The sequence below is a fragment of the Hyaena hyaena genome, unplaced genomic scaffold, assembly GCF_003009895.1.
Source record: "Hyaena hyaena isolate Hyena2069 unplaced genomic scaffold, ASM300989v1 scaffold_68, whole genome shotgun sequence".
NCBI classification, from domain to species: Eukaryota; Metazoa; Chordata; class Mammalia; order Carnivora; family Hyaenidae; genus Hyaena; species Hyaena hyaena.
The window spans coordinates 1661789-1688447 of record NW_024080700.1 but is presented as its reverse complement, the minus strand read 5'-3'; the positions used below and the strand labels follow the sequence as shown (position 1 = coordinate 1688447).

Below are 26659 nucleotides of genomic sequence, written 5' to 3'. Positions count from 1 at the left end.
GCTCATCTGTAAAATGGGGCCATGCTTGCATTTCCATCTTAGGGTTATTTTGAGGTTTAGAGAAATTCCTAGATAGTGTTTGGCACCGTGTGAGAAAGTCAAAGGCTCCGTTAATAAGACCACTTGTTGCTGTTACTCCCTTCCCCCTCGCCTCATGCCGGAGAGCACCGCCACAGGAGCCAGGCCGGCTGGGTTCCGTCTTCTCCTCCTGCACAGCGACCACCTCCTCTTTCCCACCTTGTCACCGCCCCCTTAGCGTCGCAGGAGACCGGGAGGGTTGGACTCATCCCGGGGTCCTCCTGCAGCGCTCCGACCCCTTCGCGCGCGCGCCTCTGCCTCCGCTTCGCCTCCACCGAAGGGGCGAGCGCCCGCCGCGCCCCTCGGCGCTGTGCCCGGGTCCCGCCGCCCCGCCGGCTGCGCGCAGGAACCGCGGTGCGCCTCCGCCCCGCCAGTGCCCGCTCGGGCTCGGGCACCGCGGATCCACGTGATTTCCCGGCAGCGGCCTCCGGCTCCCGGCACTGGCCCGCAGCTCTCCGCGCTATAGCTTTCAGTTTCGTGCGCAGCGCGCAGGGGCAGGAGCGCAGGGGGCCGGAGCGCAGCCGGTGAGTAGAGAGCGCGTCCGGGGGCCGCGGGGCAGTCCCGGCGAGCGGCGCGGGGAGGTGGGGGTGCCCCGGGGCGCTGGGCCGGAGGCCCCGAAGGTTCGCCGGCTGGCGGGGTGGAAGGGCTGAGCAGACGGGGCGCCCGGGGCTGGGCAGCGCTCCGCTTGCTGCCGGGAGAAGTTTGGAGCATGGGCGCGAGCTGCAGAGGAAGGCGAGTCCGGGTCCCCCCCTCCCCCAGCCCCCGGGCTGAGGGACGGGGCACGCGGCTGCGCTCGCCTGCCCCCCACCCTCCCAACGCCCTTATCGCCTCCTGGAACTTTAACTTTTAATTGCTTTTTAAAGAATTAAAGAAGTGGGAGATGACTGGGGGGTGGGCGAAATACATCAAGGGGATTAAAAGGTACGAACTTAGTTTGGATACCCAGATTGAGTAAATCCTAGAGATCGTCTGTACAGCATACAGCCTATAGTACACACACACACACACACACACAACTAGAGGGCAGGAGGAAACTTTTGGAGGTGATGGGTGGGTTTATGACACAGACTGTGGTGATGGCTTCACAGATGTATACTTACTTGTAACCTCATCAGGTTGTATACGTTACATATACACAGCTTTTTGTATGTCAGTCATACTTCAATAAAGTGCTTTGCAGATAAGCGGTGCAGACTTTCGGTTATAAAATAAATAATTCACGCAGATGAAAAGTGCAGCAGAGGAAGTAGAGGCAATGTTCTCCTTGGTGCTGTATATACGTGTCCGGAATTGTCGAATCTGTGTGTCTACACCTGAAACTAATATAACGAATGCCACCTGTGCTTCAATTACAATTTTATTAAAAAGCTACAGAAGTCATGCTGCTCATTATGCACAATTCAGTCTTTTCAGCCTAAAAATGGTTTTTGTTACGGACAGTGCCGCACTGATAGAGTAGAAGGAATAGAGTTAGGCTGAGCCAGGGGAGAAGCCCCACGTAAGGACCACACCAACGTTCTGCGGCCCAGGTTCCTCTCACCTCATTATTTATCTTTTTATTTTACAGAGAAAGAGTGAGAAAGAAGGGAAGGGGGGGTTGAGAGAGAGAGAGAGGGAGGGAGAGAAACTTAAGCTTAGAAACTTAAACTTAGGCTCCCCGCTGAGCATGGGGTTCTACCGGAGACCCTGAGATCATTATGACCTAAGCTGAAACCAAGAGTTACTTGCTCAACCGAAGACAGAACCACCCAGGCGCCCCTACCACACCTCATTTTGAAACAAATTTCAAACAGACATCACAACATTTCAACCGAAATAGCTGAGAATGTACTAAAAAGATAAGGAATCTTTTAAAAAAATAATAATAACCATACCATCTGAAGGCTGTGAGCACTTTCACAGTAATTTCTTAGTGTCAGATTTCCAGACTATTTCTAATGAACCTTTTAACCCCATAGTAAGTGAAGGCATGGGTGCGTTTTGTTACCTGCTTTTTTTTTTTTTTTTTTTTTTTTTGGCATTTTATGTGGTTTTTAGACATTTTTCTCACTCAGGCGGTCAGGACCTGGAGTCTGCCAAGGTGGCCATTTGGGGAGGTATGGGAGAGGTCTTCACCTTCAGCATAATTGCATCTGTTTTATAAGTTGGGGATCCTCATGTTTCCTTTTTAAACAATTGGGGGTTTGCAGACTTAAAAAACAGAAAGGGCACCTGGGTGGCTCAGTCGGTTAAGCTTCCGACTTCGCTCAGGTCCTGGTCTCACAGCTTGTGAGTTCGAACTCACTTGGTTCGAGCTCCCTGTCGAATTCTGTGCTGACTGGAGCCTGCTTCAGATTCTGCATCTCCCTCTGTCTCTCTGCCCCTCCTCCACTTGTGCGTGCTCTCTCTCTCTCAAAAATAAATAAATGAACATTAAAAAAAACACCCAGTTTGAAAATCAGCACTTCCTAATCTCCCAAACCTGGGGGTGGAGGGACATGGGGTGTACCCCACGCCTGTACCCAGAGCTTCATCCCTCCAAATTGCTTTTCCTTCTCTCCAGGTAGCAGTAAGCCCAGAAAAGCACTCGGCCGGGTCTCCTACTGGAGAACACAGAAGGAGGGGAGGCTGATTATTTTGGGGTGTATCGAGGCTCCTCTCCCACATGCTCTCCTCAAACGTGGCTGGACTCTAGTGCCAACTGGCCATGGATCATGGCCACCTGCCTTGTCTCCATAGCACGGCACACAGTGTGGCCTGGAGCGAGAGGCAGGCAGACCAGGGCTCCCAGCACCTTGTATTTGCAGGGTGACTGTGAACGGACGTCTCTCAGAAGCTCAGTTTCTTATCTGTGAAATGGGGATGATAATATGTCCTTCAGAGAGTGCTTCATGGTTAGTTGAGATGAGATCTGTCCCGGTCGCATGGTCAAACCTCACAGCACCACACAAGCAAGCAAACAGCCATGGGTCCTTGATGAAGGCGGACAAGCAGAGGGAAAGTTCTCTGCAACTGTTTCATAATAATAATAATAATAAAGTTGCAGAGGGGATTGATGTTTGCAGGGCCAGGTCAGTCTCTCTGTACCGCAACCCACATACCCTGTCCCCGCTGGGAAAAATTCCACAAAACTTGTTAACTATGTCTTTTCCCATTTGTTGTGGGTTGAACTGTGTCCCTGGAAAAGATATGTTGAAGTCCTAACCCCCAGGATTTCTGAATGTGTGTTTGAAAATAAGGTCATCTAGCAGATGTGATTGGTTAAGATGAGGGTCATACCTGGGGTGCCCGGGTGGCTCAATCATTTAAGCGTCCGACTTTGGCTCAGGTCATGATCTCATGGTTCGTGAGTTCGAGCCCCATGTCGGGCTGTGTGCTGACAGCTCAGAGCCTGGAGCCTGCTTCGGGTTCTGTGTCTCCCTCTCTGTCTGCCCCTCCCCTGCTCATGCTCTGTCTCTCTCTTGTTTCTCGATAATAAATAAACGTTAAAAAATTAAACATAAAAAAGATGAGGTCATATCAGAGTAAGTGGGCCTTTAACTCACTTGGACTGGTGTCCCTGTAAGAGAAGAGGTCAGCACACAGTGAGATAACAGCCATGTGACAAGATGCAGAAATCAGAATGATGGATTTGAAAGGCAAGGAGCCGCAAGCATTGCCGGCAACCACCAGACGCGAGAAAAGGCAAGGAAGGACTTTCCCCTGGAGGGTACTTTGTTACGACTCTAACCAAGCTAGGAACTGAAATCACCATCCCAGAACCTCTCTTCCCCCTTCCAGGCAGAGTTGGACTAAGGATGAAACAAATTAATACAAGTGCCAATATGTTGTAAAAACTTTTTTTAAAAATGTTTGTTTATTTTTTAGAGAGAGAGTGCAAGTGGGAGAGAGGCAGAAAGAGGAGGGAACAGAGGATCCTAAACGGGCTCTGTGAGAGAGCCCGATGGGGGGCTCAAACTCATGAACTTCGGGATCACCACCTGAGCCAAGGTCAGACACCCAGCTAACTGAGCCACACCCAGGCACCCTGTAAAAACTTTGGGTAGGTGCTCTGAGGACATAAACTACTGGTGTCCTTTGCCAGGTCTACTTTTGAGTGTTGGCTGGTAGTCCACAGGTCTACCTTGGCTGAAATCTAGTCTGCAAAGAAAACATCCAGGTGATCTGCCAAGAAAAAAGAATTGAAAGATTGATCACTTTGGCTGTTGGTATAGGTTTTCTAGAAAGGGAAGATTTGTGGTCCCTCTGGTCACCCTGGAGAACATGTCTCTCCCACACGGTGTACTTAAAACCATTGCAGAAGCAGTGAGGCAGGCAAGCACTTGGCAATATGTGGGACCCGTTACCTGTAAAATAGGCATGGTTGTGTAAACTGCCTGCCATCTGGGGGGTTCCTGGGTCCTTGAAAGCTGGGTAAAGTTGGCATGGACCGCTGTTCCATTCCTTTGGGAAGCCCTAAGTGTTCTTTAGCTCTCCGTGAATCGGGAGGGTGGAGATGGGTATGAGCTTAGTTCTGGCCATCTCTGACCCCAGTCTCTTCTTCTGCCCTGTGGACATTCTCTCTCCCTAGTTGACCAGGGCGTGAAAGCAGTCATTTTCTCCTGGGGTAGGGAGATGAGAGGCCTGGGGAAATGTGAGTTCACCCATTTATCCTGTTTCAAGCCTGACTCTCTGCAATGGGACTCCTGCTCCATCCTTTGGGTCACTCCAGAGCCTTCTCATCAATTCTCAGACGTGGGAGTCTTCCCCGGAAAGGTTTTACACAGTCCTTCTCACTGAGATGCCTCTGACATGTGGCAAAGGAGAGCTTTGAAGAGCCTCGAGAGAACACTGACTTGACCGCAGATGGTCGCTGTTTTCCCTCTGGTTACTTGCAGTCGTTTTTCTACGTGTGTATATTCATATTTTTAAATAGACTCATATGTAAAAACCAAAATGGGATTATACTTTTTAAATTTTTTTATGAGAGAGAGAGAAAAAAAGCACGAGTGGGGAAGAGGGACAGAGGGGGAGAGAGAGACAGACAGAGAATCCCAAGCAGGGTCCATGCTCAGTGAGGAGCCTGATGCAGGGCTCGATCCCACGGCCCCGGGATCATGACCTGAGCCTAAATCAAGAGTCAGATGCTCAACCAAGCGAGCCACCCAGATGCCCCTGGAATTATACTTTCTGAACTAAAACGGAATTATATATTACAGGAAAAGTACATCCTATCTCATTTTTTAAATTATTTCATTTTTATAGTAGCTAATACATTCATATATAGTAAAATAATATAAAACATACAAATAGGTATATAATGAAAAATAACTCTCCCTCCCGTCTCTGTCTCCCAGCCAGCTGATTACCCTTCCTGAAGGCAGCCAATGTTATCAGGTTCTTATGTCTCCTTCCACTTCAGGTGGGCCTTCACAAATACACACACACACACACACACACACACACACACACACACACAAACAATATTGTATATATACAAATATATGTATATATTTTCCCCCTTATCACAAATGGTGATATACTCTAGATAGTGTTTTTTATCTTTTTTTGTTGTTTTGGGTTTTTAAAAAATGTTTTATTTACTTTTGAGAGAGACAGAGCGCAAGCAGGGAAAGGGCTGAAAGAGAGGGAGACAGAGGGTCCAAAGCGGGCTCTGTGCTGATGGCAGCGACCCCAATGCAGGGCTCAAACTCACACACTGAGATCATGCCTGGAGCCGAAGTCGGATGTTCAACTGACTGAACCACCCACGCGCCCCTGTACCGTTTTTAAAATTTAATGGAATTTGGAAATCTTTCCACATCAACACAAAACAAAAATATCTGCCTTTTTCTTTTTAGCAGCTAAATGTAGTTGTCCATTGTGGTTGTCTCATAATTAATTTAACTGCTCTTGGGCATTTAGGTTGTTTCCTGCTCTTGCTGTCCCAAACAGTGCTGTAATGAATATGTTTGTTGAGTCATCATGGGTTCATATTCTCACATATGCAAGATTTGCAAGATCAAAGGGAAGATGCACCATTTGAGCTTTAATAAACATGGCAAATTACCCTCCTTACATGTTGCCCCAATTTTCACTCCCAGCAGGTCTGTGTGAGGGAACCTGGTTCCCACACCCTCCTCAACACACGTGGTATCAAACTTCTCCATATTTGTAGATCTGCGAGATGAATAATGGTGTCTTGCCCCCTCATTTCTCTTATCTTTTCAAATATTTAAAGGGTCACTTGCAGTTCCTTTTCCATAATCTGTCTCTTCATACCCTTTGTCCACTTTTCCATTGGGTTGTGGGTCTTTTTCCTATTAAGCTGTAAAAAACCACTGTACACGTTAAGGAAGTTGTCTCGTTGTCTGTAATATGAGTACACTGTAACTTTAAGTGGCCACATAGTTGCCTGTAGAATGGTGGAACCATATCCACTTTTTTAAGCATTGGTCTTAACGTGGATTGTTTCTTCTCTTTTATATAAAAAACAAAATGTGACATTTTAATTCTTTCCACAGCCCCCCTCCCCCATCCCGATCCCTCTCAGGAAGGGAAGTACTGTTGGGAAAATACCTTGATAGGATTGGAGTGGGCAGGCCCTGGGCACAAAGTGGTCAGCAAGGACCAGGAGGTGGGGGTGGGGCAGACTGTGCATGGAGTATGTGAGTGCGGTGGGGTGCTAGGGGTGGGCCGCTGATTTTGCTCCTAAGAGAGGGGAGGAGAGGGAGAGAGGCTAGACCGCCCAGGGAGGAGACCCCTAGAAACTTCTTGGAGGTACGATGGCCGAAGGGCGTTTTCGGTGGGGTGATGCCCCCTTCTCCACGGGTGGTGGGTACCGACAGCACAGATTCCCACCCGGCTCCGCCCAGCGATCATCAACCCACTCAGCGCGAGCTTCTGTATAACATGTCAGGTCCTGCGCTGGGGACTGGGTTACAGCCGAGAACATGACAAAGTCTCACTGATGTGCCAACAGAAAACAATAACAATTACACAGAGATGTGCGGTGGTTGAGAGGCCTGGCTGCAGTGAAGACAGACTAGCTAGGCAAGCGGGTAGGCACTTGGAGGGTGAGGAAGGTTGTGTGCAGACCCCAGGCATGGCCTTCTCATAAGGGTCACCTGGGACAATTGAGGGCAGCAAGCCATGAACCGTGATGACGTCTGGAGGAGGGGGGAACGAGGCAGAGACGGGCAAAAAGAAAAAGGGGAGGAAGAGAGAGAGGGAAGGAGAAAAGAAGAGGAGAAGTTTAAAGTCCTCTGTGCTCACAGTGCTTCTTGTGACTGAATTTTTTGCATGTAATTTAACAAAAGGCTGGACCTGCAACAGGAACCTTTCACTAGAGAAGACCTCGTCACTACAGCCTCCATCCCCTCCCCTGCGGGGGAAGCCCTGGGGGGACCCTAACCTTCCGGAGGCCACTGTATTCCAGGTGGCTTGGTGTCTCAGCCAGTTTATCTGTATCGGGAAAAGTGTCTGATATCCAGCGCTGTGGTGAACATCCTGGTAGCTAGAGCTTTTCACATTCTGGGTTATTTCCTTAGGCTAGGTTCTTGGTGTGGACTTTTTTTTTTTTTTAAGTTTATTTATTTATTTTGAGAGACAGCAAGTGCACAGTAGGAAGGAGCAGAGAGAGAGAGAGGAAGAGAGAGAATCAGAAGCAGGCTCCGAGCACTGTCAGCGTGGAGCCCAGTGTGGGGTTCAGCCCCATGAACTGCGAGATCATGACCTAAGCGGAAATCAAGAGTCTGCTGCTTAACTGACTGAGCTCCCCAGGCGCCCTTCAGGGTGGACTTCTAAAGGAATATATGGACTTTACTAAGTTAAAATACACGTAACATAAAATTTACCATCTTAACCATTTTACCCACTTAAAATATTCAGTGGTATTATGTCCATCACGCTGTTGTGCAGCTATCACCCCCATCCACCCCCCACCCCGGACTCATTTTGTAAAACCAAAACTCTATGCCCATTGCCCAGTAACTCCCCAGCACCTCCTCCCTGATAACTCTATGTACCGCATTTAAGTGCAATTGTACGGTATTTGTCTTTTTGTGACTGGCTTATTTCACCTGGCATTATATCCTCAAGGGTTAGCCACATTGTATTTTGCAGGATTTCCTTCACTTTTAAAGCTGAATAATATTCCACATTTTGCTTGTCCATTCCTCCATTGATGGATACTCAGGTTGCTTCCATGTTTTAGCTATTGCAAATAATGCTGCTCTGAACATGGATGTACAAGTATCACTTTGAGACTCTGCTTTCAGTTCGTTTGGGTGTATGCTCAGAAGAAGAATTGCTGGGTCATATGGTAATTCTATTTTTAATTTCTTTGAGGAGTCACCATCCTATTTTCTGCAGCAGCTGTACCATTTTACAGGCCCACCAGCAGTGCTCAGGCATTCCAATTTCTCTACATCTTCGCCAGCACTTGATGTTTTCAGCTTTGTTTTGTTTTTTGATGGTAGCCATCCTAATGGGTGTGAGGTGGTATCTGTAGCTTTGATTTGCATTTCCCTAAGGGCACTTATTGGCCATTCATAGACCTTTGGAGAAATGTCTCTTCAAGTCCTTTGCCCATTTTTGAATTGAGTCGTTTGTCTTTTTGTTGTTCTATTACAGGCATTTAGTTTTGTTGTTGAATTTTAGGCATTCTGTATATATTCTGATTATAAATCCCTCGTCAAATACATGTTTTTCAAATAGTTTCTCACATTCTGTGGGTTGCCTTTTTACTCTGTGGCTAGTGTCTTTGATGCACAGAAGTGAAAACATTTTCATGAAATCCAAAAGTAAAATTTTGTGAGGTCTAAGATATATATTTGGTTACCTGTGCCTTTGGGATCATACCCAAGAAATCATTGCCGAATCCAGTATGGTTCAGCTTTTGTCCTATGTCTTCTTCTAAGAGTCTTATTGTTTCGGGTTTTATTTAGGCCCTTGATCCATTTCAAGTTAGTTTTGTATGTGGCATAAAGTAAGGGTCCAACTTCATCCTTTCGCCTGTAGACGTCCAGTTTCCCAGCACCATGTATTGAAGACTGTTCTTTTCCCCCATTGAACAGTCTTGACACCTTTGTAAAAAAATCAGTTGGCTATATATGCAAAGGTTTATTTCTGGGCCTTCTATTCTATTCATTTAGTCTATACAGTTAACCCTTGAACAACGTAGAGGCTAGAGATGCTGACCTCCGGGCAGTCAAATATCCAGATATGACTTTTTGACTCTCCAAATACTTATCTACTGGTCACAAACTGTTTGACCAGAAGCTTTACCAATAGCATAAGCAGTCGATTAACACATATTTTGCATGTTATATGTATTCTATACTGTATTTTTGCAAAAAAGTAAGCTAGAGAAAAAAATGTTAAGAAAATCATGAGGAAGAGAAAATATATTTACCATAATGTACTGTATTTATCAAAAAAAATCATGTAGAAATAGGCTCATGCATAGTTCAAACCCATCCTATTCAAGAGTCAGCTGTATGTCTGTTTTTATGTCAATACCACACTGTTTTGATTTAGTTTGTAGTAAGTTTTGAAATTAGAAATTATGAGTCCTTCTTTTTCAGGATTTTTTTTTTTTTTTTTTTTTTTTGGTGTCCCTTGAGATTCCATATGAGATTCCATTTTAAGATGGGTTTTTCTGTTTCTGCAAAACACATCACTGGGATTCTGATGGGAATTTCATTGAATCCATAGATTGCTTTGGATAATATTGACATTTTAACATTATGAAGTCTTCCATTCCGTGAACCTATAATGTGTTTCCATTTATTTATGCTTTTAATTTCTTTCAGTAATGTTTTGTAGTTTTTATTGTGCACGTTTTTCACCTCATATGTTAATTTTTAGGTATGTTATTATTTTTGATGCAATTGTACATGGAATCATTTTCGTAATTTCCTTTTTTGATTCTACATCATTTGTGGAGAGAAATGCAACTGACTATTGTGTGTTGACTTGATATCCTGTGACATTGCCAAATTCATGCATTAGTTCTAATGGTTTTTCTGTGCAGGCTAGGATTTTCTACATATTTATTTTTGAGAAAGAGAGAGAGTGGGGGAGGAGCAGAGAGAGAGACAGAGACAGAATCTGAAGCAGGCTCCAGGCTCTGAGCTATCAGGACAAAGCCCAACATGGGGCTCAAACCCATATACTATGAGATTGTAACCTGAGCTGAAGTTGGAAATTCAACCAACTGAGCCACCCAGGTTCCCTCTTAGTTCATTGAGTTTTAAAAAAATAATGAAAGCATGCTGAGTTTTGTCAAATGTGTTTTCTGCATCAACCAAGATGATTATGTGGGGTTTTTTTTCTTCCTTTTGTTAATATGATGTATTCCATTGATCAATTTTCATGTATTAAACCATCCTTGCATTCCAGGAATGAATCCCACTTGGTCATGCTGTATAATCCTCTTAATAGGCTTTGCATTTGGCTTGCTAGTATTTTGACATTAATGTTAATAAGGAATATTAGTCTATAGATTTCTTATAGTGTCTGTATCCTGGCTTTGGTATCAGGATTATGCTGACCTCATAAGTCAGTTAGGAAGTGTATCCTCCCCTTCAATTTTTGGAAAAGTTTGGGAAGAATTGGTATTAGCTCCTCTTGAAAGGTGTGATAGAATTTACCAGTGAAACCAGCAGGTCCAAGCCTTTTCTTTGTTGGGAGATTTTGGATTACTGATTTAATCTCCTTATTAGGAGATTACAGGTCTATTCAGATTTTCTATTATTTGTGAGTTAGTCTGGGTAGGTTGTGTGTTTCTAGAAATGTCTCCATTTTATCTAGGTTTCCCAATTTGTTGAAATATAATTATTCATGGTACTCTTTCATAATCCTTATTATTTCTGTAGAATTGGTAGTAATACCACTTTCAGTTATGATTTTAGTAAGTTGAATCTTCTTTTTTTCTTAATATTTCTAAAAATTTACCAATTGTGTTGATCTTTTTAAGAGCCAACTTTGGTTTCATTGATTTTTCTCTATTGTTTTTCTGTTCTCTATTTCCTATACTTCTGCTCTAGTATTTATTATTTCCTTTTTTCTGCTGGTTTTGGTTTTAGTTTGTTCTTCTTTTTCTAGTTCCATAAACTGTAAAGTTAATCTGTTGATGTGAGATCTTTCTTGTATTTTAATATAGCCATTCATTTGCAACTATAAGTTTAGCACTGCCTTCATGTATCTCACACATTTTGGTATGTTATGTTTTTTCATTTATTTCTGAGTATTTTCTAATGTCTTCTGTAATTTCTTATTTGCTCTATTGGTTGTTTAAGTGTGTGGTTTAGGGGCACCTGGATGGCTCAGTTGGTTGAGTGTACAAGTGTGGAGCCTGCTTGGGATTCTCTCTCCGTCTCTCTCTAGAGAGAGACTCCTTCCTTTCACTCCTCCCTTCACTCCTCCCTCCTCCTCTTACTCTCTCTCTAAATAAATAACCTTTTTAAAAAAAAAAGTGGTTTAATTTTGACAATTTTGTGAATTTTCCAGTTTTCTTTGTTATTGCTTTCTCTTTTCATCTCATGGTCAGAGAAGATACTTTGTGTGACATCTATCTTATAAAATCTATTGAGACTTGGAGCGCCTAGGTAGCTCAGTCAGTTTAAGTGTCTGACCCTTTGTTTCAGCTCAGGTCTTGATCTCATGATTCATGAGATCAAGCCCCCCTTGGGCCCCACTCTGACAGCTCAGAATCTACTTGGGATTTTCTCTCCCCCCGCCCCCCGCCCACCCTTCTCCTGCTCACCCACCTACACACTCTCTCTCAAAATAAATAAACTTGAAAAATAAAATCTACTGAGACTTAATGTATGACCTAAAATATGGTCTATCCTGGGAAATAATGCATGTGCCCTTGAGAAGAATGTGTATGCTGTTGTTGGGCAGAGTGCCCTGTATATGTCTGTCTAGTTGGTTTATTGTATTGCTTAAGTCCTCTGTTTCCTTATTTCTCTTCTTCTGTTGTTCTCTCCATTATTGTGAGTTGGGCATTGCCATCTCCAACTGTTTTTCTAAAAGTGTCTATTTCTCCATTTTGGTGGCCTGTGTTAGGTATGCAAATGTTTATCATTGCTACATCTCCTTGCTGTGTTGAAACTTTTACTCTTATCTAATTTCCTTTGTCTCATAATCTTTTTGGATTTAAAGTCTATTTTCTGTGATATTAAGATAGCCATTCCTGCTCTCTTTTGGTTATTATTTGCATAGAATATCTTTTTCCGTTTTTTTACTTTCAATCTGTTTTTGTCTTTTATCTCAAGTGAGTCTTTTGTAGACAGCATATAATTGAATCATGTGGTTTTATCTATTCTGCCAATCTCTCTTTTGACTAGAGAATTAACCATTTACATTTAACATGATTACTGGCAAGGAGGGACTTACTTCTGTCTTTGTACTATTTGTTTTTTATATTCTCTACAGAGTTTTTGTCCCTGACTTCTTGCATTCTGTCTTCTTTTGTGTTTAATTTTTTGTAGTGAAATGTTTAAATTTTTTCTTAATTTCCATTTGTCTGTATTCTATAGCTTTATTCTTTGTGTTACCATGAGAATGACATTTAACATCCTGAAGTTACAACATTCTTTTTTTCCCTTTTTTTCTTTTATAGTTTAAAAGAACTATATATATATATAGTTTAAAAGAACAAGTTGGTTTCCATATAACACCCAGTGCTCATCCCAACAAGTGTCCTCCTCCATGCCCATCACCCCCCTTCCGCTCTCCCCCACCCCCATCAGCCCTCAGTATTCAAGAGTCTCTCATGGTTTGCCAGAAGTTACAACATTCTAATTTGAGTTTATACTACCTTAACTTCAGTAACATGCAGTATCTCTGCTTCTTTACAGCTCTGTCTCTACTCCTTTTCGTTGTTGATGTCACAAAATTACATCCTTATACACTGTGTGTCCCAAAACATAAACTAATAATTCCTTTAAATGTATTAGTTTCCTAAATTATGTAGAAAACAGGATTTAGAGTTTCAAACCAAAGTTACAATGGTACTAGCTTTTACACTAATAATTGTTTTTCTTTAAATGTAGACTTTTAAATCCTGGAGAAAACAAAAAGTACAGTTACAAACCGTCATTACAATGCTAGATTTTATAATTGCCTATGTATTTACCTTTATGTCTCCATACAGCTTTAGAGTACTGTGTAGTATCTGCAGGACTTCCTTGAGTATTTCTTGTTAGGCAGGGCTAGTGGTCATGAATGCCCTCAGCTTTTGTTTATCTGGGAATGTCATGATTTCTCTCTCACTTTCAAAGGACACTTTTGCCAGCCACAGGGTTTTCATTAATAGAATTTTTTCTTTTATCTCTTTGAATATATCCGCCCACTGTCTTCTAGCCTCCAAAGTTTCTGATGAGAAATCTACACATAATTTTATTGAGAATCCCTTGTATGTGATGGTTTGCTTCTCTCTTGCAGCTTTCAAGATTCACTCTTTGTTTTTGGCTTTTGAGTGTATGATTATAATGTGTCTTGGTTGGATTCCCTTGAGTTCACCTTACTTGGAGTTAGTTTGTTGAGCTTTTCGAATGTTTATATTCATGTCTCTCATCCAGTTAGGGAAATGTTCCACTGTTATTTCTTCAAATATTCTCTCTGCCTCCCTTTATTCCCCCTCTTCACCTCTGGGACTCCCACATTGTGCATATTGGTCCACCTAATGATGTGCAGGTCCCTTAGGCTCTGTTTGCTTTTTCTCAATCTTTTTTTCTTTTTGTTCATCAGCTTCAGTAATTTCCATTGCTCTGTCTTTAAGTTCACTGAGTCTTCTACCTGTTCAGATCTGCCTTTGAATCCCTCTAGTGAATTTTCCATTTCAGTAGTTGTACTCGTCAGTTTCTGAATTTCTTTTTGGTTTATTTTTAAGTTCTCTCTCTATTGATTTTTTCATTTTGTTCACATATTGCTTTCTTGACTTTCTGCACATATTTCTTTAGTTCTTTGAACATTTAAGACAATTTTTAAAGATTTTATTTTTAAGCAATCTCCACACCGGCGGTGAGGCTGGAACCCACACCCCCAAGATCAAGAGTTGCATGTTCCACTGACTGAGCCAGCCAGGCGCCCCTTAAGACAGTTGTTATAAAGTCATTGTCTGATATGTCTGCCATGAAGTCTTTCTCAGGTGGTTTCTGTTGATTTTCTTTCCCCTTTGAATGAGCCATACTTTCCCATTTCTTCATATGTTTTGTGATTCTTCTGATTGAACACTGAACATTTGAATATAATAACATGGTAACTCTGGAAATCAAATTCTCTCCTTTCCCCAGAGTCTGCTGGGATTTTCCTTACTGTTTTTGGTTATTGTTTGTTTTTTTTTTTTCATTGTTGTGGGCTGTCTTTGTGCTGAGGATCAGTCTGAGGTGTAAACCTAATGTCTTCTTGTGTTTATGTTGAGGTTTCCTTGGGCATATGTAGTCACTCTCTAGTTTTCTCCTTATATGCAGATTTTGTGTCCTAGTCTTGAATGTCTAGCTCCAGAAAGGGGAGAAGGGAAGAATAGTGGTGGGAACAAAGGGGTCTAGACCCTTAAATCTCCTGACAGTTTAACCAGAAGGAGATGATCTTACAACAATGACTACCTGCCTTTGTTTCCCCCTGCACCTCTGTGATCAAAAGCTATAGTCAGCAATCAGAGCACAAATCTCCAATATTTGGAGCACAAGGTCCTTTTTACTCACCCTGATTCTTGCAGGCTGTGCACAGGCTGCTTCAGAAACATACGCACAACGGTGTGCCATGTGACCAGGTTTGGGGTACGGAGAGCTGCTACTGTGCTTAGAGCTGGAAGTGACCAAAATTAACCACAACTTACCACCCAAGCCTTCCCCTGGCAGTGACAAGTCTCCAAAGACTTCAGAGTTCCAAAGCAATTCCATCAGACAGATTGTGCCTGTGCCAGCGCCATCTAGGTGGGGAGAGAGAGTCCTGGGGCTTCCTACTCTGCCGTCTTCTGGAATCCTCTCCTTGACCTTTATTTTTAAAATGTTTGTTTCTAATTGTCCCTCCTAAAATACTGCGCAGATGTAGAGGCTGCAGGCAGCTGAGAAAGTGCATGACGTAACACCTCCTTGGTGGAGGGATGACGGAACACCTCCTTGGTGGAGGGATGACGGAACATCTCCTTGGTGGAGGGATAGAGCCTGCACCATCACCGGATCCCCATCAGTCCCTTGCCTTGGTGGTTCTTTTTGCCTCTCATGACAAAATGGAGGGAGCATTCGAACCCTGGGGAGCTGGTACTCTGAGGCCTTTGGACCTTGTGGCATCTTGTTGTAAAGGGAAATAATTTGCTGACTTATGTGTCTTCATGGTAGTCTTTTCCCTGAGTTCTTAAGGGTGTCCTGTGCATCTCTGGGCCTCGGCGTCTTCTTCCTGAAATGGGCAGGTCAGTGTTTCCCCGAAGAAAGACGTATCCAGTAGGAGTCAACAAGATGACTTTAGGAGGTGTGTAGTCAGGGCTTTCATGCTAATTGAATTGCAAAGTGAGAATACTGTCTTCTTTTCAGTTCTCATTAGTCCTTCCTGATTAGTCAAGGAGAAAGTCTCCGTTGGTGCTGAATTAGTGCTTCTCACACTCCTGGTCTCCTTTTCAGCAACGGGAGTCCGGGCCCCAAGTCAGAGCCCTGGGCAAGCAGTAACACTTTTTCTAGTTCAACAGCACCATTTTCTTTTGAGCTTTTTGTTTTCTGGTGGGGTGGTTTTTGTATTTGTTTTTGTTTTGAGTGTTATCTTCTGTTCACGGTGAGCAATACTTTAGAAATAAAGTTAAATGGGAAATTATTTTTAGAAAAAAATTTTAAAGAAATGATGATCTTCTGAGGCACCTGGGTGGCTCAGTCAGTTAAGCGTCCGACCTCAGCTCAGGACATGATCTCATGGTTTGCGAGTTCGAGCCCCACATCAGTCTCTGTGCTGACAGCTGACAGCTCACAGCTGGGAGCTTGGAGCTTGCTTCAGATTCTGTGTACCACCCCCCCTCCTCGCTCTGCCTCTCTCTTTCTCTCAAAATAACTAAATAAACATCATTTAAAAAATGATGTTCTTCTGATTCTTAGATCAGGCAAAAATGTCCTCCAATATGGGTAAAAAGTCATAGAAATTGTATGCCTCTCCCTAATAGGTGAGATCGTGAAATATAAACTTTAAGTTTTATTTCTGCAATGTTTAGGACTTTTTCAATGACTGATTATTTTTTTGTAAGAAAAATACTAAAGATCTATGGAAATGGGAATTTCCTTTGGAAAGAAGACCATTCATTGAAGGTCGTATGGTGGTGTTTCAATTAGTCAAAAGTCTCTGGATTCAGTATAGGTCTTATTTTATACATTTATTGAAAAATATATTTATTTTTTACCAAGGTATAATTAACATATGATGCTATATTAGTTTCAGGTGGACAACATAATGATTCAATATTTATATATATTGCAAAATGATGTCCACAATAAATGACGTCCATCACCATACATAGTTGCAAAGAACTTTTTTCTTGTGTTGAGGACTTTTAAGATCTATCTCTTAATGATTTAATATGCAATAGGATACTATTAACTATAGTCATCCTGCTGCGTTTTATATCCTCACGATGTATTTATTTTATAACTGGAAGTCGGTACCTTTTGATCCCCTTCACCCATTTTGCCCAGCCCCCAGCAGCACTCCCTGCCAACCAATATGTTCTCGGTATCTTTTGTTTGCTTTGTTGGTTGGTTGGTTGGCTGTCTAGTTTGGTTTGGTTTTTTTTAATTCCATGTGTGAGTGAGATCCTATGGTATTTTCCCTTCTCTGACTGCCTTTGGAAGTCAGTTCTGTCCCCCAGAACTCCGAAACCAAACTCCCCGCGGATCCTCTCCCAAAGGATGGTTGGGGATAAAGAGGGAATTTCCAGCCCTTGGCTTCCTTTCCAGTTTGGTGCAGCTGTGCCAAGCCCAGGCCTGTGTGAGAGCAGCCTCCGGAGCCACAGAGCTGCGGCACAAGGTGCCAGGGACAGGCGGAGGCGGAAGTGTTAGTCATCGGGAGACACCCACAGGCTTTCGTCTAAATAAGGCTATCTTGGTGGCGTCTGTCCCCAGCCTTTCAGAGGGCAAGGCTCGTGTGGGTCTGGTTTGCTGGAGCATCAGGGTAACAAGGGCGAGGGAACACCGAACGAGTCTCCCCGCACCGGGAGTGGAGAACTGGTGTCATAGTGCCTAGAACATCAGTCCCCAAGCTTGTCTGCACACGAGATCACTTGGGGAAGCTTCCAGAAGTACACATGTTGATGTTCCACCCCTAGAGATGATGCTGTGATTGGTCCAGGTGTGGCCCATTGGAATTTTTGAAAGCACCCCGCCCCATTATTCTAATGTGCAGACAAGTTTGTGAACCCCTGACGTGGCCTGGCAGATGCTAGAAGAGCCTTCTGGAAGCCCAGGAGCATGTTGGGAAAAGCCTCCCGGAGGCCTCACCAGCCACCTCATGCCAGGGCTGAGCGGGAGAGGCACGCCTACAACCAGGTCACCTGCTGGCTCTAGGGCGCCCTGATCCCAGAGGAGGGCTCAAGCCTTTTGAGTAGGAAGGTGGTGGAGATGAAGAAGCGGACTTAAAACCTAGTTACACGGGCTGGGACGCAGATTCCCCAGTTTGCAGTGAGGAGGAGAGAGAGGCCTCATTGAATCTGGGACAGGTACCGCCCAGGCATGAGTAGGTGTAGGCCTGGGTGTAGGCGTGGGCTGCTCTCCCTCTCTGGGTCCCTCCCCACTCCTACCTGGGCACTGCCCCCTCCCCCTCCAAGAGGGCCAGGAGACCTTTGTTCAGCTGCGGCTCTCCAGCAGTCGCCTGGCCAGGTCCCCTCCCTGCTGGGACCTCAGGTTCTGTGTCAGCAAAGGCCTGTAACTGAGTTTAAGTCCTGGAGGACCTGGACATTTTGAGGATAGTGCAGATGATGGTTTTCAAAGAACTGTCACCCCCACATCCTCAACCCGCCCCCCCACGGAAATGTGCTGTGTCAAGGACCCCCCTTGCCTGTTCCAATGGCTTTTGTGGTTGAGGGAGGAAATGGCTGCTAACATCCTTCTTTTTTTTTTTTTTTTTTTTTTCCAATATTTATTTATTTCTGAGGATGGGGGGAAAGGCAGAGAGACAGAGAGACACAGAATCTGAAGCAGGCTCCAGCCTCTGAGCTGTCAGCACAGAGCCCAACACAGTGCTCAGACTCATGAACTTCGAGATCATGACCTGAGCCAAAGTTGGACACCCTACCAACTGAGCCACCCAGGTGCCCCTTGTGCTGACATCTTTCTGAAGGTGTCCCCCCATGGAGCCTTCCAGTGAAAAGAGGGTCATTCCTAGGGTGGGGCTGCATCAGCCTTCTAGAAAGAGCCCACTGGGTCAGTCTGGCCCTGCCTCTGCTTCTTATTTGCAAAGCCTCCCCTCTCAGGGCCTCAGTCTCCCCGTCTATAAAATGGGCCTAGCATGGACCCCACATGCACCCAGGCTCAGGCATCCTCTGAAGCCTTAGACTGTAACCAACCACCTTCAGGGAAGGCAGAGGCCCAGATCTCTGTCATCACCCCTTGCAGGGCTTGGCATGGGGCATTCTGAGAGGGCTTGAGCGCCTCTGTGGGTCTGGTCCATCCCAGGGTCCCCAGGCCTGACTGTGCACTCAGTCCTGAGAAGCCAACTTCAGCGGCATTTTTCTTTTTCGTTTGCGGGATATTTCTGTCCAAGTGGCTAAGATTCCTGTCCTGACAGAGGGTGCATTTCCTGTGACCCCACCAACCACAGCCTTTCTGGTGCTGAGCTTAAAGCCAAACCCTTTTTACCTCTGTCCGTCCCTCCCCACTGGCCTTCCTCAGCCTCCCCCTTCCATCCTGTCTTCTCCCACCCGGGGCCCAGGAGCCAGGGGCAGAACCCAGGGCCGCCGGTGCTATGCGGATGGGGCTTCTGGCCTCCCACGGGCCCTTCTCCTCGGCCTGACCCTCCCCACCAGCCCCGGGCACAGGGAAGGGAGGTGGGAACTCCCTGGTAGAGACGAGGAGACAGGACCCAACAAGCCAGTGGACCCATCAGCCCCTGCTTCCCCTTTCCACGCAGCCTCCTGGGTGCTCCCCTGTAATCCAAGCCTGGGGAATCAGGAAGAGGCAAGAAGCCAAAGGAACATGGATCATAAACCTATGACTCAAGCCATGTCCTCTTTGCCACCCCTCCCTTCCTTCCCTGTACCCTGCACTAGGGGCCGGGACTACGGAGGAAACAGCACCACCACTTGGAATCATAGCTAACATGTCTTGACTCTTTCTAGGGGGCCAGAGGCCATGTCAGGGATTTTTCCTGCTTCATCTCCCAATGACTTTGCCTGGTAGCTGTTAGTACTCCCATCACAGACCCTGTTGTTTCCTCTCACTCACCTGCTCCACCCCTAGCCAGCCAGTGCACCCACCCCCCACCCACTGTGGTCCTAGGCCACCAACATCAGCACCTTCTGGAAGGATTGCCCTTGGCCAATAGGAATTACTTCATACAGAGATGCCTCCCTCCCCCACCCAATGGGCATGACCCATAGCCAATGACTGACTGATATGGCCCAGCCTCCTTGCCTCTTAACAGGATCACATTCCAGAGCTCCTCCCACCCCGTCCGGCCCGCATGTCAGGCTAAAGCCAGACTTCCCTTACCTTCTCAGTATGTAACTTTTGCAGGAACCCCTCTTGTCTTGGGCGCCGCTTCTAGAAGCTTGATCTACAACATCCCCATTTTGCAGATGGTGAAACTGAGGCAGCAAGAGACTAATCTTACCAAAGCCACACAGCCGGTAACGAGTAGGGATTCAAATCTAGGGCCCTGGTGCAACGTGTCTGCTCTTATCTGGAATCGGGCCCTGCCCCTGCCCTCAAAGTACTGCCAACATGCAGAAGGAAGTTGGTGGGCCAAGAGAAAATGGCAGTGCACGAGATGTGCGGTGGAGGAAAAAGAAGAGCGTGCTAAGGGGTGAAGGCCTGGGGGCGGGGGGGCATGACGAGGTCTGGGAAGGCAGGCAGGAAGACTTTCCGGAGAAGGGAGCAGGAGTTGAGCCAGATCCAGAAGGAGGGCTTGCACAGGTGAGAAGAAATAGGAAGGGCACTGCAGGCAGAGGAAGTCATGTGCTCCAAGTGGGAGGATGGGGAGCCAGGGCTGTGGGCACTGTCCCATGGGCAGGGCAGCAGGTGTGTGAGAGGGCCGGGGGTAGCCAGCGGCCAGATGGAGAGGGACCATTTGTTTATTCATACTTTGAACCTTTCTTTCCTGGCCGCCTGATGTGCACGACTTTGTGGCAGGCATATTAACATGCTGTAACTTTTATCTGGGACGTGGTGGGCAGCTGATAGGAGGTTTAGACAGAAATGAGGCCAGACGGGAGCTGAGGGTTAGCAATAGCTCTGGCTGCACGCATGATATGAACACTGTTCCGTGTCATCCCACGTCCCTCAGCCTCTTCCCTTTTAATGGCTGCGTGGAATTCCATTGTCATGTGGATGTGCCACAATGTAACCAGTGTCTTTCCAATGGACAGTTAGGGTTTTTTGAAACTTTGCGGTTATAAACAAGGGTTCATTAAGTATTCCTGAACATAGGTTATTTGGCACATCATGAATATATCTGCAAGCTAAGTGCCTGGGCATGGGATTGCTGGGTATGGTTATGTGGCATTTGAAATGTTCACAGATAAAGTTGTACTGGTGCACACCCCCATTAGCAGTGCATCAAAATGCCTATTAATTCACAACCTTGCCAGCTCTCTAATTTGACAATCTAAGAGCTGGAAAACGGTACATCTCTTAGTTTTAACATGTATCTCTTTCATTTCCTGTGAAGTGGAACATCTTTTCATAAGTGCTCAAGAACTATTTATATTTCCTTCATGGTAAACGGTTCGTGGTCTTGCCCGCTGTTCTGTCAGCTGCGTTGGTCTTTTTCTTACTGATCTGCAGTAACTCCCGATATATTAAAAATATTCAGTTTCTGATAACTTGCAGATCTCTTTTCCAGTTTTTAATTTGTCTTTTCACTTTATTTGCTATGTTCTTTGTCAACACAAAAGTTCTAATTTGTATCTGATCAATTTCATTCCGTTTTTCTTTCATGGTGTCTGAGTTTTGTGTCATGCTCAGCTAGACCGTCTCCACTCTGAAATTATTTTGGGGGGCTTTTCCCCATGTGTTTTTCCAGCACTTAAAAAAATTTTAACTTCTGGGGCGCCTGGGTGATTCAGTCAGTTAAGCATATGACTTTGGGTCAGGTCATGATCTCAAGGTCCATGAGTTTGAGCCCCATGTTGGGCTCTGTGCTGACCGCTTGAAGCCTGGAGCCTGCTTCACATTCTGTATTTCCCTCTCTCTCTCTGCCCCTCCCCTGCTCACACTCTGTCTCTCTCTCTCAAAAATAAAATAAAATAACATTTAAAAAAAATTTTTTTGATGTTTTTAACTTCTTTGTTGTGAAATCTAGCACATAGGAAAAAGTGCAGAAAATTCAACATAGAGCTTCATGAATTGTAAATTGAACACTTGTACCTTTATGACTTAACTTCTTACATTTAAATTTTGGGCTCATCATAGACTTGATTTTGGCATAATTTGAGGGACAGAAATCCATATTTATTGAAAAAGAATAACTTTTTAAATGTCATGGAATATTTTAAAATTTGTCATATGCCAAGCAAAAAAGGAAAATTTCAACATATTTCCCTAAGCAGAAATTGCATAGAACTTATTCTTTGCACGGTACAGTAAAACAAAAAATTAATGGCAAGGTTCAAAAAATAACTCACCCCTCTATTAAATGACTCAGTTCAGAATTAAAATCTACTAGTAACATGATGCAAACATGACATAAACCTGACATAAATTTATGGAAATTTGCCAAAAGTGTTTTCTTATTATGTTTTAAAATGAAAAGACTAGAACTGATTTAAGCAATCAACTAACCCGTAAGCTTAACAAGTTAACACTCTCAATAAATCAGGGAAGATAAGTCAGGACATTAAAAAATTATAAAATGAAAAAAGAAAAAGTTCTACAGAATTAATAAATGAAAATGAAAGTGCTTCCTCTTATTACACATAAGAGATACCGGCTGCTGGCCCATCTAATAAGGGGAAAAAGACAAAGCAAAATAAACTAAATTAAGTGTGAAAATATAAGATTTCTAAGTATAGGAAAATATCATCTGCAACTGTGCGCTCTATTAAAGTTCAAACATTCTTGGCAAAATGAACAATTTTCTCACAAAAACATCAAGTGCCAAAAGTTAATAAAAAATAAGTGTCAAGTGAAAATTTTAAGTTGTCAAGTTTGATTTTTGTTTTTTACCTGTTCAAACTATTTGAACAGCATTGAAAAGGACTCTGGCTTTCACTCGGGGTGAGGGAGGCGGCTCAGCGTGCCCAAGGCACCTGCTGTGGGTCACAGTTTGACAGTGACACTCCGGCCCTCCGTGGAGGATGTCGGGGCAGGGTGGAGACACCCAGGGTCTCCTGGTGCAGGAATCCAGGTGAGACGTGGCGGTGCCAGGTTCCCATCTTTGGCCTGAGCTCGAGGAAGCAGGAGGTCGTCCTTCACTGACCTGGGGACGGTGGTGGTAGACGCAGGCAGTTTGGCAGGGGGAGAGGGAGGTCAGGATTGCCATTTTGGGCCGGGGACATTTGTAAATGCATACAGGGCATCCAGGAGGCACAGCTGTGAGAATTGAGACAGCTGAGGCCGAAAGCCCTTGTCTGGCATTGAGCACATATTCTCTAGGCTGAATGTTCAGTTCTTTCAACCCCTTTTCCATTGAACATGGCATTTGGTCCCCATAACACACACGCAAATGTTCAACTAAAACATAGAAGAAAATGTGTCCTCTGTATGTACAAATCACTTTTTAATTTGAATTTTTAGCCTCTCTCTGTCATTCTTAATGCATGCGTTTATCCTTTTGGCTTGCCCTCCTATTTCTATTTGAGTTTTATTACTTAACATTATGGAGGGAACTTCTATTTCTACAAGCCAACACTGATAATTTCCTGTGCTCATATCACCATGTATTTATCTTCCTTACAGATTGGGGAAATGTCTACTCTCATTTTTAATGTAAATGCCTTTATGGGTTTTTTTTCTTTTATAAAAATGTGCCTATGAAAAAGTTTGAGGGGCGCCTAGGTGGCTCAGTCGGTTAAGTGTCCAACTTTGGCTCAGGTCCAGATCTCTCTCCCGCTCACTCTCTCTCGAAATCAATAAACATTAAAAAAATGTTTTTAAAAAGTTTGAATGTAACCGTGGTCCAAAAGAGTAGAGCATAAAGGGCTCCCTTTTGCTTGCGTCCCCTGCGTCCCGTCCCCAGACGAAGGCCTGTCACCAATCTGTTGTGTAGGCCTAGAGTGGGTCTCTGCATATGCAAATACACACACATTTGGACCTACTTATAATGATATATACTTTGGAGCTTTTTTCACTCGGCATAACACGTAACATTTTTACGGTTCCTCCTTGTAGCGTGGATCTGTACTTTGCTCCTTTTCGTTGTTGAATCATATGACACTGTATACACGTACTATATTTTGCTTCTCCATTCATGAGCTTTTGGACACTGGCATTGCTTTCACTGCCGGGCTATTACGGATAACAAACATTTGTTTGCACGTTTCCGTGTGAATGTCTATTTTCGTGTCTGCCGGAGAGAGATGTAGGAGTGAAATTGCTGGGCTAACTAATGTGGTAACTCTGGGGGGAACATTTTAAGCACCTGCCACACTGTTTTCCAAAGTGGGCACCCCTTTCACATCTGACATTCCCATTTCTCCTCATCCTCACTTGTATGGTCGATTCTCTCACTACGGCCATTCGGGGGGGACGGGGTGTGTGAAATGGCACCTGATTTCCATACAGCACATTTTAATTTAATTATGTAATTAAAAAACAATTCCTTAAATTTGAGCCACTTGTATTACCATGTGTGTTAATACCATGTATTTTCCCATATGTCTTCTCTTAACACCGTTGGTTAACTGGTGAGTTTTAAGTGAGCGTGAAGCCAATGTGATTCCATTCCTTTGGCCAGTTTTTTTGTTTTTTTTTTTTTAATACCATTCCGTAAAGCTTTAATGATAGGCATTATGTAAGATGCTTTATGAGGTCTGGAAGCCTCACCATTATTGCCTGCCTCTCCCAACAAATAGTCTTTGATATAACTGCCTTCATTTTTTTTCTTGTTTTATCTAATATGTTTATTACAAAATGTTTATTACAAAATATTTAAGGAAGGCGTATGAACACTTGTGTCTGCCCATTTTCCTCTAAAGGTCTGTTATAGATTTTTGTTGTTGTTTTTTTTCAGTGTTTTATTTATTTCTAGGAGACAGAGACAGTGTGAGCAGGGGAGGGTCTGAGAGAGTGTGATTCATATTCTGAAACAGGCTCCAGGCTCTGAGCTTGCTGTTAGTACAGAGCCCTTTGTGGGGCTCGAACCCACGAACCGCGAGATCGTGACCTAAGCGAAAGTTGGACGCTTAACTGACTAAGCCACCCAGGCTCCCCTGTTATAGTTTTTTTTTTTTAATAGTTTATTGTCAAGTTGGTTTCCATATAACACCCAGTGCTCTTCCCAACAAGTGCCCTCCTCCATACCCATCACCCCCTTCCCCTCCCCCCCATACCCATCAGTCCTTAGTTTGTTCTCAGCATTCAAGTGTCTCTCATGGTTTTCTTCCCTCTCTCTCCCCCCCTACTTCCCCTCTTCTTCTCCCCTACAGTCCTCCGTTAAGTTCCTCCTAATCCTCCTATATGTGCAAACGTTTGGTATTTGTCCTTCTCTGCCTGACTTATTTCGCTCAGCATAACATCCTCAAGGTCCATCCATGTTGCTACACATGGCCAGATTTCATTCTTTCTCATTGTCATGTAGTATTCCATCGTATAGATAGACCACATCTTGATCCATTTGTCCATTGATGGACACTTAGGCTCTTTCCATGTTTTAGCTATTGTTGAGAGTGCTGCTATGAACATTGGGGTACATGTGCTCCTATGCATCAGCACTCCTGTATCCCTTGGGTAAATTCCTAGCAGTGCTATTGCTATTGTTCTATTGTTAATTTTTTGAGAAACCTCCACACTGTCTTCCAGAGGGGCTGCACCAGTTTACATTCCCACCAGCAGTGCCCATTTCTCCACATCCTCGCCAGCATCTAGAAGGACTGTTATAGCTTTATCCAGCTATCCGAAGTGTCCTGCTGTAATTTAAGTAGTACTGCCTTAAATCTACGTATTTACTTAGAGGGTATTTTTTTTTTCCTTTTACTTTCTGTGGCCACAGGCAGGTTTGTCTTAGTCATTTTGGCTATAACCAAACACCCTAGGCCGGGTGGCTTACACACCAGACATTACTTCTCACAGCTCTGGAGAATGGGAAGTCCCAAGAGCGAGGTGGCAACAGATCAGGTAGCGGGTGGGGGCACCCTTCCTTTGTAGATGGCCACCCTCTCCTTGTATCCGCGTGTGGCAGGGACCAGAGAGGAAACAGGCCTTCTCTGCCTCTTCCTGCAAGCTCCCTGAACCCATCATGAGGGCTCCGTCCTCGTGACCCAAGGACCAGAGGCCCAGCCACCAAATACAGTCACTTGGAATTTGGGCTTTAACACATAAATGGGGTGTGGGGGGAACACAGACCTGTCTAGTTACCTTTTTTTTTTTAAAGACTTTTTAAAGTTTATTTATTTATTTTGAGAGAGACAGAATGAGCAGAGGAGGGGAAGAGAGAGGGGGCCACCGAGGATCTGAAGCGGGCTCTGTGCTGTCAGCAGGGAGCCCGATGTGGGGCTCCAACCCATAAACCGTGAGCTCATGACCTGAGCTGAAGTCTAAAGCTTCCCCGACTGAGCCACCCAGGCGGCCCTCTGGTTACTTACCTTTACTATGTGAGAAGGTGCCATATTTATGTGGATTTACTGAACCCCCTGGGCTTGGTGGTTACAGTCCTCACTTCACAGACACACTGTCAGTGCACACACTGCTCTTCTGCCTTACTTCCTTTCTTCCGTGTACTTTTCAGCCTCCTTTCTTCTCACCCATCCTGTATTTTAGACAAGTATCTCTGTAAGGCTTCTGCACCACTGTGTCATTTTATTGTGTTCTTGGTGAGGCAGCGGTCAATGCCTCTGGGTTTTCTCAGGAAGAGGAAGGTTTTACTCTCGACTGCCTAAAAACTACTTCAAATGTAGTAAGAAAGAAAATTGCAAATCTTACCCTTTTGGGAGTTTACTAGGAAAGGAAGTTGGCATCTGTGGTGAGAATTACTCCTTTTTCATCCAAATGAATTGGCTGTCCTAAGTCTGCTGGATTTGAAGGGTACACTCTGATGCCACAAGTCACTGTGAGGTGAATGTCCAAGTTGGGGGAGAGGGAGGGGCACCCTCCGGGCCACAGGAGGTAGGAGGTGGCACCGGAGAGGGTTGGGCTGGGCACAATCCAGGGATAAAAGGAGCTGTGGCTGCAGAAGGACGAGATCTCTGGGTCGAACACCTCAGAGGTGTCTCCAGAGGAGGGGTCAGGGCTGGTGCCTTCCACACAGCATTCCTCTTGCGATCTTG

The 26659-nt window shown here is 44.6% G+C and overlaps 1 protein-coding gene across 7 annotated transcripts in view; it reads left to right on the top strand.

The window, feature by feature from the left end:
* The first annotated feature begins 547 nt into the window (after window positions 1-547).
* Window positions 548-26659, top strand: part of NLRC5 (NLR family CARD domain containing 5) — an 86271-nt gene continuing 60159 nt past the window's right edge. For all 7 annotated transcript variants that reach the window (XM_039232611.1, XM_039232615.1, XM_039232613.1 and 4 more), the window contains exon 1: window positions 548-602. The gene's annotated coding sequence lies outside the window, so the exon portion shown is untranslated. The remainder of the gene's footprint in view (window positions 603-26659) is intronic.